Here is a 15357-nt window from a genome sequence, read left to right on the forward strand (position 1 = left end):
TATAAAACACATAAAGTACTCAAGTCTTATACTAGAAACAACACAGCAGGGGAATCATGTCATAAAACAAATGATGAACCCACAGTATGGACGGGGCAGGTAATAAAATGCGAATTTCCCATGGTGGGACCACAGTCAATTGCTGCCTTCTTCTCTGTGCCCCGGTCTCTTTATATAATCTGTACTTTTTGTTGTGCAATAAAAGAAAAACAAGGAATAACCCTTCATAGTATTAATGTACAGGTCAAGGGCTGGGGAGAGAGGGCAGTAGATTTGGGGGTCGGTGTAAAACTCTGACGGCATTAGATGGAAGCAGAAGACAAAGCAAGTGACATTTATTAAGACTTTAGGTGCATTTAGGTTTATAGAAAAAAACTGAGAAAGATTAAAATGTCTGAGTAGTGAAAAACAAAAAATGGATTTCCCATACCGGGAGTCGAACCCAGGCCGCCTGGGTGAAAACCAGGAATCCTAACTGCTAGACCATATGGGAACTGTGAACTTTTTATACAGCTTAGTGTATGTGAGGTGTCTCCCAAGGTCACAGTGCATTCCGTACACTGAGAGTTATATTGTTCTTCTCAGTAGTACACAATCAATTGGGGTAACAGACACCTCACTTCTGACAAAAGAGAAGGAATGACCAGAAGTCATCATTTCTGCCACAACCTGTCAGGTCTCATTATTTACAACCTTAGAGCTTCTACACATACACAGAGCCCAGGACACGGAGGACAGCAGCAGTCCCTGCATTCACTATTACTAACCCCTCCCCTTGAGCCAGACAAAGCCACGCCCCTCCCGTAGGACACTCCTGGGTTTCCTCACCAGACTGATGGCCCCACAGACCCCTCTCCAGTTATCTTCCAGCTGCTTCCTTGACGACACTCCCCTGCACCTGTCACAGGCTCCAGGCTGCCCTCCTGGGGCTCGAGTTATACTCTTTCTCTATCTACTAACAGCACCGACTCCAGTCCTGACACTGGATTGGTTCACACAGAGAAGAAACAGCTCAGAAGTAGTCTGGGTTGTTCCCAGGTACCTGCATCTTCACAGAGTGACCGCCAGGGGGCAGCACAGCCAAAGCACTCACAGCCCACAAGGCTACAAATCATCAATTGGATGTCAGCAGCCTTGTCAGAGGCGCAGAGACTAGTAATTCTACAATATTTTGGGACAGCAGAGGAAGAAGCAAGTGCTGAGCTGAAGTGTTCACTGCTGTTTTGTCACAACACCAGACATATGTTCTTAAAAGCACGTAAGCGCACATTCTTAGGAATTCTCGGTCGCCTTCTCCCTTTCTGACATTATACCAATTGTATACACCCGAATGGAGAAAAGTTAAAATATAAGGTACTAGGAATATGCGCCAAAGGTAGGCAAATTAAACATTTCAAGTACAAATATTACCATATTTATTGATGTAAAATGTAAACAAGTTAGACTGAAAATATGTGTGTGCGTTTACAAAGGATGTCTAAAGTGTATGCTGTGAGGTCAGGTTGCAGTTCACTACTTGCACTTGTGCCTTTCACAAGTGTGAGTACCCAGTTACACTAATGTCTGCTCTGACTTGTTATTCTGAGAGTCATGTGCTAAAGGGGGGCTTCCACCCTAGTTTGAGGGACCAGAGTACGAATGCCCCAGGGCACAGGAAGTACACAGTCCTCATTGATACAACTGTGGCCCAGTAACTTCTGACTGCCCTTTGACCCCACAGACTGGCACATATATGTCATCAGACTATTGCACCGTGGTACATATGCACACATGTGCATGTACACGTCAGCCAGTTTTTTATTCATTTATGTGCTAATACTGTTCAGCATCAGGATGTGATGTCGAAGGAGACTGGTGGAGAGCGCCGAAGTCTCTGGTATTTCAAGAAAAAACTAGAGACCTTTTCACACTCATATACTGCTCCAGGCAGATCTTCCACTGCAAATGCAAGTTATATGAGTCCAGCTGAAAACTGTTTATTGTTGGGTACTTGCTTTAGTCAAAGGTTACCATTTGCAATTCACAAAAAAAAAGCAAAGGGCAATTTCATACATTAACACTTTGGTAAAGTCGTTCTTTCACACCGTACATTTCCGTAAGTTTCTCTCTCCTTGTAAGTTATCCGGTGTGAAGGCCAAGTGGAGTCATGTCCACACTGTGCATCTTACAGTTGTGTAGCCAGAGTAGAGAGGTGTCCACACAGACACAGGACGTAGACAACACCTGTGTGTAGCATCAAGTGTCCCCAGCAACGCCTATAGAATAATGTATAGATGCCCCCAAACCGCAGAAACCACGAGGGGAATGAAAAGAGGAAGAGACGGGTTATGTCAGAGATACAAATGGTTTCCTGCTCAAGACCTGTAATAAATTAAAACAAAAGTATTATTACAAACATTCCAGGTCCTACCGATATTGGAACTCAGATTGCTGGATTCAGAGTCCAGAGTGCTAATCATTACACGATTGAACCAACGTCCACGATCCTCAACCCTAGGAGTCCTGAAGCAGTGTCAGTCGCCACCTACTGTCTATCGCTTGAATTCGTTCACACTGTAAATCAAACATGACAAATCCAACAGCACAACTAAAATGTGTATTTCACAAGTAATAACATAAAAACAGAAATATACTTTTGCTGATGCAGAAACAAAGAAAACGTCTCGTCTGATGCTTCGAAATCTCCATTTAGCATGGCCCCTTAACTAACCACCAAGAGTCTTTGCACGGCTGGGAACCTTTGTAAAAGGGTCAGTGGGTCACTGTGAATGCAGCAGATCTTCACCCCTGTATTTCTTACAAAGAAGCAGAGTTTTATTCCAGGTACAGGAGGCATCTCTGGTGTCTGATACTACCGGTAGTGTTCAGCCTACCCTCTCTGAGAGAGCAGCAGTGAGGGTACAAAGCACACTGGTTGCAAAATGTGGACACTGCAAACAACAGCTGCAATATCACAGATGATATAAAACACATAAAGTACTCAAGTCTTATACTAGAAACAACACAGCAGGGGAATCATGTCATAAAACAAATGATGAACCCACAGTATGGACGGGGCAGGTAATAAAATGCGAATTTCCCATGGTGAGACCACAGTCAATTGCTGCCTTCTTCTCTGTGCCCCGGTCTCTTTATATAATCTGTACTTTTTGTTGTGCAATAAAAGAAAAACAAGGAATAACCCTTCATAGTATTAATGTACAGGTCAAGGGCTGGGGAGAGAGGGCAGTAGATTTGGGGGTCGGTGTAAACCTCTGACGGCATTAGATGGAAGCAGAAGACAAAGCAAGTGACATTTATTAAGACTTTAGGTGCATTTAGGTTTATAGAAAAAAACTGAGAAAGATTAAAATGTCTGAGTAGTGAAAAAAAAATATATGGATTTCCCATACCGGGAGTCGAACCCAGGCCACCTGGGTGAAAACCAGGAATCCTAACCGCTAGACCATATGGGAACTGTGAACTTTTTATACAGCTTAGTGTATGTGAGGTGTCTCCCAGGGTCACAGTGCAGTCCGTACACTGAGAGTTATATTGTTCTTCTCAGTAGTACACAATCAATTGGGGTAACAGACACCTCACTTCTGACAAAAAAGAAGGAATGACCAGAAGTCATCATTTCTGCCACAACCTGTCAGGTCTCATTATTTACAACCTTAGAGCTTCTACACATACACAGAGCCCAGGACACGGAGGACAGCAGCAGTCCCTGCATTCACTATTACTAACCCCTCCCCTTGAGCCAGACAAAGCCACGCCCCTCCCGTAGGACACTCCTGGGTTTCCTCACCAGACTGATGGCCCCACAGACCCCTCTCCAGTTATCTTCCAGCTGCTTCCTTGACAACACTCCCCTGCACCTGTCACAGGCTCCAGGCTGCCCTCCTGGGGCTCGAGTTATACTCCTTCTCTATCTACTAACAGCACCGACTCTAGTCCTGACACTGGATTGGTTCACACAGAGAAGAAACAGCTCAGAAGTAGTCTGGGTTGTTCCCAGGTACCTGCATCTTCACAGAGTGACTGCCAGGGGGCAGCACAGCCAAAGCACTCACAGCCCACAATGCTACAAATCATCAATTGGATGTCAGCAGCCTTCTCAGAGGCGTAGAGACTAGTAATTCCACAATATTTTGGGACAGCAGAGGAAGAAGCAAGTGCTGAGCTGAAGTGGTCACTGCTGTTTTGTCACAACACCAGACATATGTTCTTAAAAGCATGTAAGCTCACATTCTTAGGAATTCTCGGTCTTCTTCTCCCTTTCTGACATTATACCAATTGTATACACCCGAATGGAGAAAAGTTAAAATATAAGGTACTAGGAATATGCGCCAAAGGTAAGCAAATTAAACATTTCAAGTACAAATATTACCATATTTATTGATGTAAAATGTAAACAAGTTAGACTGAAAATATGTGTGTGTGTTTACAAAAGATGTCTAAAGTGTATGCTGTGAGGTCAGGTTGCAGTTCACTACTTGCACTTGTGCCTTTCACAAGTGTGAGTACCCAGTTACACTAATGTCTGCTCTGACTTGTTATTCTGAGAGTCATGTGCTAAAGGGGGGCTTCCACCCTAGTTTGAGGGACCAGAGTACGAATGCCCCAGGGCACAGGAAGTACACAGTCCTCATTGATACAACTGTGGCCCAGTAACTTCTGACTGCCCTTTGACCCCACAGACTGGCACATATATGTCATCAGACTATAGCACCGTGGTACATATGCACACATGTGCATGTACACGTCAGCCAGTTTTTTATTCATTTATCTGCTAATACTGTTCAGCATCAGGATGTGATGTCGAAGGAGACTGGTGGAGAGCGCCGAAGTCTCTGGTATTTCAAGACAAAACTAGAGACCTTTTCACACTCATATACTGCTCCAGGCAGATCTTCCACTGCAAATGCAAGTTATATGAGTTCAGCTGAAAACTGTTTATTTTTGGGTACTTGCTTTAGTCAAAGGTTACCATTTGCAACTCACAAAAAAAAGCAAAGGGCAATTTCATACATTAACACTTTGGTACAGTCGTTCTTTCACATCGTACATTTCCGTAAATTTCTCTCTCCTTGTAAGTTATCCGGTGTGAAGGCCAAGTGGAGGCAGGTCCACACTGTGCTTCTTACAGTTGTGTAGCCAGAGTAGAGAGGTGTCCACACAGACACAGGACGTAGACAACACCTGTGTGTAGCATCAAGTGTCCCCATCAACGCCTATAGAATAATGTATAGATGCCCCCAAACCGCAGAAACCACGACGGGAATGAAAAGAGGAAGAGACGGGTTATGTCAGAAATACAAATGGTTTCCTGCTCAAGACCTGCAATAAATTAAAACAAAAGTATTATTACAAACATTCCAGGTCCTACCGATATTGGAACTCAGATTGCTGGATTCAGAGTCCAGAGTGCTAATCATTACACGATGGAACCAACGTCCACGATCCTCAACCCTAGGAGTCCTGAAGCAGTGTCAGTCGCCACCTACTGTCTATCGCTTGAATTCGTTCACACTGTAAATCAAACATGACAAATCCAACAGCACAACTAAAATGTGTATTTCACAAGTAATAACATAAAAACAGAAATATACTTTTGCTGATGCAGAAACAAAGAAAACGTCTCGTCTGATGCTTTGAAATCTCCATTTAGCATGGCCCCTTAACTAACCACCAAGAGTCTTTGCACAGCTGGGAACCTTCGTAAAAGGGTCAGTGGGTCACTGTGAATGCAGCAGATCTTCACCCCTGTATTTCTTACAAAGAAGCAGAGTTTTATTCCAGGTACAGGAGGCATCTCTGGTGTCTGATACTACCGGTAGTGTTCAGCCTACCCTCTCTGAGAGAGCAGCAGTGAGGGTACAAAGCACACTGGTTGCAAAATGTGGACACTGCAAACAACAGCTGCAATATCACAGATGATATAAAACACATAAAGTACTCAAGTCTTATACTAGAAACAACACAGCAGGGGAATCATGTCATAAAACAAATGATGAACCCACAGTATGGACGGGGCAGGTAATAAAATGCGAATTTCCCATGGTGGGACCACAGTCAATTGCTGCCTTCTTCTCTGTGCCCCGGTCTCTTTATATAATCTGTACTTTTTGTTGTGCAATAAAAGAAAAACAAGGAATAACCCTTCATAGTATTAATGTACAGGTCAAGGGCTGGGGAGAGAGGGCAGTAGATTTGGGGGTCGGTGTAAAACTCTGACGGCATTAGATGGAAGCAGAAGACAAAGCAAGTGACATTTATTAAGACTTTAGGTGCATTTAGGTTTATAGAAAAAAACTGAGAAAGATTAAAATGTCTGAATAGTGAAAAACAAAAAATGGATTTCCCATACCGGGAGTCGAACCCAGGCCGCCTGGGTGAAAACCAGGAATCCTAACTGCTAGACCATATGGGAACTGTGAACTTTTTATACAGCTTAGTGTATGTGAGGTGTCTCCCAAGGTCACAGTGCATTCCGTACACTGAGAGTTATATTGTTCTTCTCAGTAGTACACAATCAATTGGGGTAACAGACACCTCACTTCTGACAAAAGAGAAGGAATGACCAGAAGTCATCATTTCTGCCACAACCTGTCAGGTCTCATTATTTACAACCTTAGAGCTTCTACACATACACAGAGCCCAGGACACGGAGGACAGCAGCAGTCCCTGCATTCACTATTACTAACCCCTCCCCTTGAGCCAGACAAAGCCACGCCCCTCCCGTAGGACACTCCTGGGTTTCCTCACCAGACTGATGGCCCCACAGACCCCTCTCCAGTTATCTTCCAGCTGCTTCCTTGACGACACTCCCCTGCACCTGTCATAGGCTCCAGGCTGCCCTCCTGGGGCTCGAGTTATACTCTTTCTCTATCTACTAACAGCACCGACTCCAGTCCTGACACTGGATTGGTTCACACAGAGAAGAAACAGCTCAGAAGTAGTCTGGGTTGTTCCCAGGTACCTGCATCTTCACAGAGTGACCGCCAGGGGGCAGCACAGCCAAAGCACTCACAGACCACAAGGCTACAAATCATCAATTGGATGTCAGCAGCCTTGTCAGAGGCACAGAGACTAGTAATTCTACAATATTTTGGGACAGCAGAGGAAGAAGCAAGTGCTGAGCTGAAGTGTTCACTGCTGTTTTGTCACAACACCAGACATATGTTCTTAAAAGCACGTAAGCGCACATTCTTAGGAATTCTCGGTCGCCTTCTCCCTTTCTGACATTATACCAATTGTATACACCCGAATGGAGAAAAGTTAAAATATAAGGTACTAGGAATATGCGCCAAAGGTAGGCAAATTAAACATTTCAAGTACAAATATTACCATATTTATTGATGTAAAATGTAAACAAGTTAGACTGAAAATATGTGTGTGCGTTTACAAAGGATGTCTAAAGTGTATGCTGTGAGGTCAGGTTGCAGTTCACTACTTGCACTTGTGCCTTTCACAAGTGTGAGTACCCAGTTACACTAATGTCTGCTCTGACTTGTTATTCTGAGAGTCATGTGCTAAAGGGGGGCTTCCACCCTAGTTTGAGGGACCAGAGTACGAATGCCCCAGGGCACAGGAAGTACACAGTCCTCATTGATACAACTGTGGCCCAGTAACTTCTGACTGCCCTTTGACCCAACAGACTGGCACATATATGTCATCAGACTATAGCACCGTGGTACATATGCACACATGTGCATGTACACGTCAGCCAGTTTTTTATTCATTTATGTGCTAATACTGTTCAGCATCAGGAAGTGATGTCGAAGGAGACTGGTGGAGAGCGCCGAAGTCTCTGGTATTTCAAGAAAAAACTAGAGACCTTTTCACACTCATATACTGCTCCAGGCAGATCTTCCACTGCAAATGCAAGTTATATGAGTCCAGCTGAAAACTGTTTATTTTTGGGTACTTGCTTTAGTCAAAGGTTACCATTTGCAACTCACAAAAAAAAAGCAAAGGGCAATTTCATACATTAACACTTTGGTAAAGTCGTTCTTTCACACCGTACATTTCCGTAAGTTTCTCTCTCCTTGTAAGTTATCCGGTGTGAAGGCCAAGTGGAGTCAGGTCCACACTGTGCATCTTACAGTTGTGTAGCCAGAGTAGAGAGGTGTCCACACAGACACAGGACGTAGACAACACCTGTGTGTAGCATCAAGTGTCCCCAGCAACGCCTATAGAATAATGTATAGATGCCCCCAAACCGCAGAAACCACGAGGGGAATGAAAAGAGGAAGAGACGGGTTATGTCAGAGATACAAATGGTTTCCTGCTCAAGACCTGCAATAAATTAAAACAAAAGTATTATTACAAACATTCCAGGTCCTACCGATATTGGAACTCAGATTGCTGGATTCAGAGTCCAGAGTGCTAATCATTACACGATTGAACCAACTTCCACGATCCTCAACCCTAGGAGTCCTGAAGCAGTGTCAGTCGCCACCTACTGTCTATCGCTTGAATATGTTCACACTGTAAATCAAACATGACAAATCCAACAGCACAACTAAAATGTGTATTTCACAAGTAATAACATAAAAACAGAAATATACTTTTGCTGATGCAGAAACAAAGAAAACGTCTCGTCTGATGCTTTGAAATCTCCATTTAGCATGGCCCCTTAACTAACCACCAAGAGTCTTTGCACGGCTGGGAACCTTCGTAAAATGGTCAGTGGGTCACTGTGAATGCAGCAGATCTTTACCCCTGTATTTCTTACAAAGAAGCAGAGTTTTATTCCAGGTACAGGAGGCATCTCTGGTGTCTGATACTACCGGTAGTGTTCAGCCTACCCTCTCTGAGAGAGCAGCAGTGAGGGTACAAAGCACACTGGTTGCAAAATGTGGACACTGCAAACAACAGCTGCAATATCACAGATGATATAAAACACATAAAGTACTCAAGTCTTATACTAGAAACAACACAGCAGGGGAATCATGTCATAAAACAAATGATGAACCCACAGTATGGACGGGGCAGGTAATAAAATGCGAATTTCCCATGGTGGGACCACAGTCAATTGCTGCCTTCTTCTCTGTGCCCCGGTCTCTTTATATAATCTGTACTTTTTGTTGTGCAATAAAAGAAAAACAAGGAATAACCCTTCATAGTATTAATGTACAGGTCAAGGGCTGGGGAGAGAGGGCAGTAGATTTGGGGGTCGGTGTAAACCTCTGACGGCATTAGATGGAAGCAGAAGACAAAGCAAGTGACATTTATTAAGACTTTAGGTGCATTTAGGTTTATAGAAAAAAACTGAGAAAGATTAAAATGTCTGAGTAGTGAAAAAAAAAAATATGGATTTCCCATACCGGGAGTCGAACCCAGGCCGCCTGGGTGAAAACCAGGAATCCTAACCACTAGACCATATGGGAACTGTGACCTTTTTATACAGCTTAGTGTATGTGAGGTGTCTCCCAAGGTCACAGTGCATTCCGTACACTGAGAGTTATATTGTTCTTCTCAGTAGTACACAATCAATTGGGGTAACAGACACCTCACTTCTGACAAAAGAGAAGGAATGACCAGAAGTCATCATTTCTGCCACAACCTGTCAGGTCTCATTATTTACAACCTTAGAGCTTCTACACATACACAGAGCCCAGGACATGGAGGACAGCAGCAGTCCCTGCATTCACTATTACTAACCCCTCCCCTTGAGCCAGACAAAGCCACGCCCCTCCCGTAGGACACTCCTGGGTTTCCTCACCAGACTGATGGCCCCACAGACCCCTCTCCAGTTATCTTCCAGCTGCTTCCTTGACGACACTCCCCTGCACCTGTCACAGGCTCCAGGCTGCCCTCCTGGGGCTCAAGTTATACTCTTTCTCTATCTACTAACAGCACCGACTCCAGTCCTGACACTGGATTGGTTCACACAGAGAAGAAACAGCTCAGAAGTAGTCTGGGTTGCACCCAGGTACCTGCATCTTCACAGAGTGACCGCCAGGGGGCAGCACAGCCAAAGCACTCACAGCCCACAAGGCTACAAATCATCAATTGGATGTCAGCAGCCTTGTCAGAGGCGCAGAGACTAGTAATTCTACAATATTTTGGGACAGCAGAGGAAGAAGCAAGTGCTGAGCTGAAGTGGTCACTGCTGTTTTGTCACAACACCAGACATATGTTCTTAAAAGCACGTAAGCGCACATTCTTAGGAATTCTCGGTCGTCTTCTCCCTTTCTGACATTATACCAATTGTATACACCCGAATGGAGAAAAGTTAAAATATAATGTACTAGGAATATGCGCCAAAGGTAGGCAAATTAAACATTTCAAGTACAAATATTACCATATTTATTGATGTAAAATGTAAACAAGTTAGACTGAAAATATGTGTGTGTGTTTACAAAGGATGTCTAAAGTGTATGCTGTGAGGTCAGGTTGCAGTTCACTACTTGCACTTGTGCCTTTCACAAGTGTGAGTACCCAGTTACACTAATGTCTGCTCTGACTTGTTATTCTGAGAGTCATGTGCTAAAGGGGGGCTTCCACCCTAGTTTGAGGGACCAGAGTACGAATGCCCCAGGGCACAGGAAGTACACAGTCCTCATTGATACAACTGTGGCCCAGTAACTTCTGACTGCCCTTTGACCCCACAGACTGGCACATATATGTCATCAGACTATAGCACCGTGGTACATATGCACACATGTACATGTACACGTCAGCCAGTTTTTTATTCATTTATGTGCTAATACTGTTCAGCATCAGGATGTGATGTCGAAGGAGACTGGTGGAGAGCGCCGAAGTCTCTGGTATTTCAAGACAAAACTAGAGACCTTTTCACACTCATATACTGCTCCAGGCAGATCTTCCACTGCAAATGCAAGTTATATGAGTCCAGCTGAAAACTGTTTATTTTTGGGTACTTGCTTTAGTCAAAGGTTACCATTTGCAACTCACAAAAAAAAAGCAAAGGGCAATTTCATACATTAACACTTTGGTAAAGTCGTTCTTTCACACAGTACATTTCCGTAAGTTTCTCTCTCCTTGTAAGTTATCCGGTGTGAAGGCCAAGTGGAGTCATGTCCACACTGTGCATCTTACAGTTGTGTAGCCAGAGTAGAGAGGTGTCCACACAGACACAGGACGTAGACAACACCTGTGTGTAGCATCAAGTGTCCCCAGCAACGCCTATAGAATAATGTATAGATGCCCCCAAACCGCAGAAACCACGAGGGGAATGAAAAGAGGAAGAGACGGGTTATGTCAGAGATACAAATGGTTTCCTGCTCAAGACCTGTAATAAATTAAAACAAAAGTATTATTACAAACATTCCAGGTCCTACCGATATTGGAACTCAGATTGCTGGATTCAGAGTCCAGAGTGCTAATCATTACACGATTGAACAAACGTCCACGATCCTCAACCCTAGGAGTCCTGAAGCAGTGTCAGTCGCCACCTACTGTCTATCGCTTGAATTCGTTCACACTGTAAATCAAACATGACAAATCCAACAGCACAACTAAAATGTGTATTTCACAAGTAATAACATAAAAACAGAAATATACTTTTGCTGATGCAGAAACAAAGAAAACGTCTCGTCTGATGCTTCGAAATCTCCATTTAGCATGGCCCCTTAACTAACCACCAAGAGTCTTTGCACGGCTGGGAACCTTTGTAAAAGGGTCAGTGGGTCACTGTGAATGCAGCAGATCTTCACCCCTGTATTTCTTACAAAGAAGCAGAGTTTTATTCCAGGTACAGGAGGCATCTCTGGTGTCTGATACTACCGGTAGTGTTCAGCCTACCCTCTCTGAGAGAGCAGCAGTGAGGGTACAAAGCACACTGGTTGCAAAATGTGGACACTGCAAACAACAGCTGCAATATCACAGATGATATAAAACACATAAAGTACTCAAGTCTTATACTAGAAACAACACAGCAGGGGAATCATGTCATAAAACAAATGATAAACCCACAGTATGGACGGGGCAGGTAATAAAATGCGAATTTCCCATGGTGGGACCACAGTCAATTGCTGCCTTCTTCTCTGTGCCCCGGTCTCTTTATATAATCTGTACTTTTTGTTGTGCAATAAAAGAAAAACAAGGAATAACCCTTCATAGTATTAATGTACAGGTCAAGGGCTGGGGAGAGAGGGCAGTAGATTTGGGGGTCGGTGTAAACCTCTGACGGCATTAGATGGAAGCAGAAGACAAAGCAAGTGACATTTATTAAGACTTTAGGTGCATTTAGGTTAATAGAAAAAAACTGAGAAAGATTAAAATGTCTGAGTAGTGAAAAAAAAAAATATGGATTTCCCATACCGGGAGTCGAACCCAGGCCACCTGGGTGAAAACCAGGAATCCTAACCGCAGAACATATGGGAACTGTGAACTTTTTATACAGCTTAGTGTATGTGAGGTGTCTCCCAAGGTCACAGTGCATTCCGTACACTGAGAGTTATATTGTTCTTCTCAGTAGTACACAATCAATTGGGGTAACAGACACCTCACTTCTGACAAAAGAGAAGGAATGACCAGAAGTCATCATTTCTGCCACAACCTGTCAGGTCTCATTATTTACAACCTTAGAGCTTCTACACATACACAGAGCCCAGGACACGGAGGACAGCAGCAGTCCCTGCATTCACTATTACTAACCCCTCCCCTTGAGCCAGACAAAGCCACGCCCCTCCCGTAGGACACTCCTGGGTTTCCTCACCAGACTGATGGCCCCACAGACCCCTCTCCAGTTATCTTCCAGCTGCTTCCTTGACGACACTCCCCTGCACCTGTCACAGGCTCCAGGCTGCCCTCCTGGGGCTCGAGTTATACTCCTTCTCTATCTACTAACAGCACCGACTCCAGTCCTGACACTGGATTGGTTCACACAGAGAAGAAACAGCTCAGAAGTAGTCTGGGTTGTTCCCAGGTACCTGCATCTTCACAGAGTGACTGCCAGGGGGCAGCACAGCCAAAGCTCTCACAGCCCACAAGGCTACAAATCATCAATTGGATGTCAGCAGCCTTGTCAGAGGCGCAGAGACTAGTAATTCCACAATATTTTGGGACAGCAGAGGAAGAAGCAAGTGCTGAGCTGAAGTGGTCACTGCTGTTTTGTCACAACACCAGACATATGTTCTTAAAAGCATGTAAGCACACATTCTTAGGAATTCTCGGTCGTCTTCTCCCTTTCTGACATTATACCAATTGTATACACCCGAATGGAGAAAAGTTAAAATATAAGGTACTAGGAATATGCGCCAAAGGTAGGCAAATTAAACATTTCAAGTACAAATATTACCATATTTATTGATGTAAAATGTAAACAAGTTAGACTGAAAATATGTGTGTGTGTTTACAAAAGATGTCTAAAGTGTATGCTGTGAGGTCAGGTTGCAGTTCACTACTTGCACTTGTGCCTTTCACAAGTGTGAGTACCCAGTTACACTAATGTCTGTTCTGACTTGTTATTCTGAGAGTCATGTGCTAAAGGGGGGCTTCCACCCTAGTTTGAGGGACCAGAGTACGAATGCCCCAGGGCACAGGAAGTACACAGTCCTCATTGATACAACTGTGGCCCAGTAACTTCTGACTGCCCTTTGACCCCACAGACTGGCACATATATGTCATCAGACTATAGCACCGTGGTACATATGCAAACATGTGCATGTACACGTCAGCCAGTTTTTTATTCATTTATCTGCTAATACTGTTCAGCATCAGGATGTGATGTCGAAGGAGACTGGTGGAGAGCGCCGAAGTCTCTGGTATTTCAAGACAAAACTAGAGACCTTTTCACACTCATATACTGCTCCAGGCAGATCTTCCACTGCAAATGCAAGTTATATGAGTCCAGCTGAAAACTGTTTATTTTTGGGTACTTGCTTTAGTCAAAGGTTACCATTTGCAACTCACAAAAAAAAGCAAAGGGCAATTTCATACATTAACACTTTGGTACAGTCGTTCTTTCACATCGTACATTTCCGTAAGTTTCTCTCTCCTTGTAAGTTATCCGGTGTGAAGGCCAAGTGGAGGCAGGTCCACACTGTGCATCTTACAGTTTTGTAGCCAGAGTAGAGAGGTGTCCACACAGACACAGGACGTAGACAACACCTGTGTGTAGCATCAAGTGTCCCCATCAACGCCTATAGAATAATGTATAGATGCCCCCAAACCGCAGAAACCACGAGGGGAATGAAAAGAGGAAGAGACGGGTTATGTCAGAGATACAAATGGTTTCCTGCTCAAGACCTGCAATAAATTAAAACAAAAGTATTATTACAAACATTCCAGGTCCTAACGATATTGGAACTCAGATTGCTGGATTCAGAGTCCAGAGTGCTAATCATTACACTATGGAACCAACGTCCACGATCCTCAACCCTAGGAGTCCTGAAGCAGTGTCAGTCGCCACCTACTGTCTATCGCTTGAATTCGTTCACACTGTAAATCAAACATGACAAATCCAACAGCACAACTAAAATGTGTATTTCACAAGTAATAACATAAAAACAGAAATATACTTTTGCTGATGCAGAAACAAAGAAAACGTCTCGTCTGATGCTTTGAAATCTCCATTTAGCATGGCCCCTTAACTAACCACCAAGAGTCTTTGCACGGCTGGGAACCTTCGTAAAAGGGTCAGTGGGTCACTGTGAATGCAGCAGATCTTTACCCCTGTATTTCTTACAAAGAAGCAGAGTTTTATTCCAGGTACAGGAGGCATCTCTGGTGTCTGATACTACCGGTAGTGTTCAGCCTACCCTCTCTGAGAGAGCAGCAGTGAGGGTACAAAGCACACTGGTTGCAAAATATGGACACTGCAAACAACAGCTGCAATATCACAGATGATATAAAACACATAAAGTACTCAAGTCTTATACTAGAAACAACACAGCAGGGGAATCATGTCATAAAACAAATGATGAACCCACAGTATGGACGGGGCAGGTAATAAAATGCGAATTTCCCATGGTGGGACCACAGTCAATTGCTGCCTTCTTCTCTGTGCCCCGGTCTCTTTATATAATCTGTACTTTTTGTTGTGCAATAAAAGAAAAACAAGGAATAACCCTTCATAGTATTAATGTACAGGTCAAGGGCTGGGGAGAGAGGGCAGTAGATTTGGGGGTCGGTGTAAACCTCTGACGGCATTAGATGGAAGCAGAAGACAAAGCAAGTGACATTTATTTAGACTTTAGGTGCATTTAGGTTTATAGAAAAAAACTGAGAAAGATTAAAATGTCTGAGTAGTGAAAAAAAAAAAAATGGATTTCCCATACCAGGAGTCAAACCCAAGCCGTCTGGGTGAAAACCAGGAATCCTAACCGCTAGACCATATGGGAACTGTGAACTTTTAATACAGCTTAGTGTATGTGAGGTGTCTCCCAAGGTCACAGTGCA

General features: G+C 43.8%; 4 non-coding genes across 4 annotated transcripts; all 4 read right to left on the bottom strand.

Annotated features, from left to right (window-relative positions):
- Positions 1–421: 421 nt before the first annotated feature.
- Positions 422–493, bottom strand: TRNAE-UUC (transfer RNA glutamic acid (anticodon UUC)). Its single transcript has one exon. It is a non-coding gene; the product is annotated as a tRNA-Glu (tRNA).
- Positions 494–3383: 2890 nt separating this feature from the next.
- TRNAE-UUC (transfer RNA glutamic acid (anticodon UUC)) lies at positions 3384–3455 on the bottom strand. Its single transcript has one exon. It is a non-coding gene; the product is annotated as a tRNA-Glu (tRNA).
- Positions 3456–6343: 2888 nt separating this feature from the next.
- On the bottom strand, positions 6344–6415 carry TRNAE-UUC (transfer RNA glutamic acid (anticodon UUC)). Its single transcript has one exon. It is a non-coding gene; the product is annotated as a tRNA-Glu (tRNA).
- Positions 6416–9305: 2890 nt separating this feature from the next.
- On the bottom strand, positions 9306–9377 carry TRNAE-UUC (transfer RNA glutamic acid (anticodon UUC)). Its single transcript has one exon. It is a non-coding gene; the product is annotated as a tRNA-Glu (tRNA).
- Between the last annotated feature and the right edge of the window lie 5980 nt (positions 9378–15357).

Source organism: Pleurodeles waltl, unplaced genomic scaffold (genome assembly GCF_031143425.1).
Source record: "Pleurodeles waltl isolate 20211129_DDA unplaced genomic scaffold, aPleWal1.hap1.20221129 scaffold_39, whole genome shotgun sequence".
NCBI classification, from domain to species: Eukaryota; Metazoa; Chordata; class Amphibia; order Caudata; family Salamandridae; genus Pleurodeles; species Pleurodeles waltl.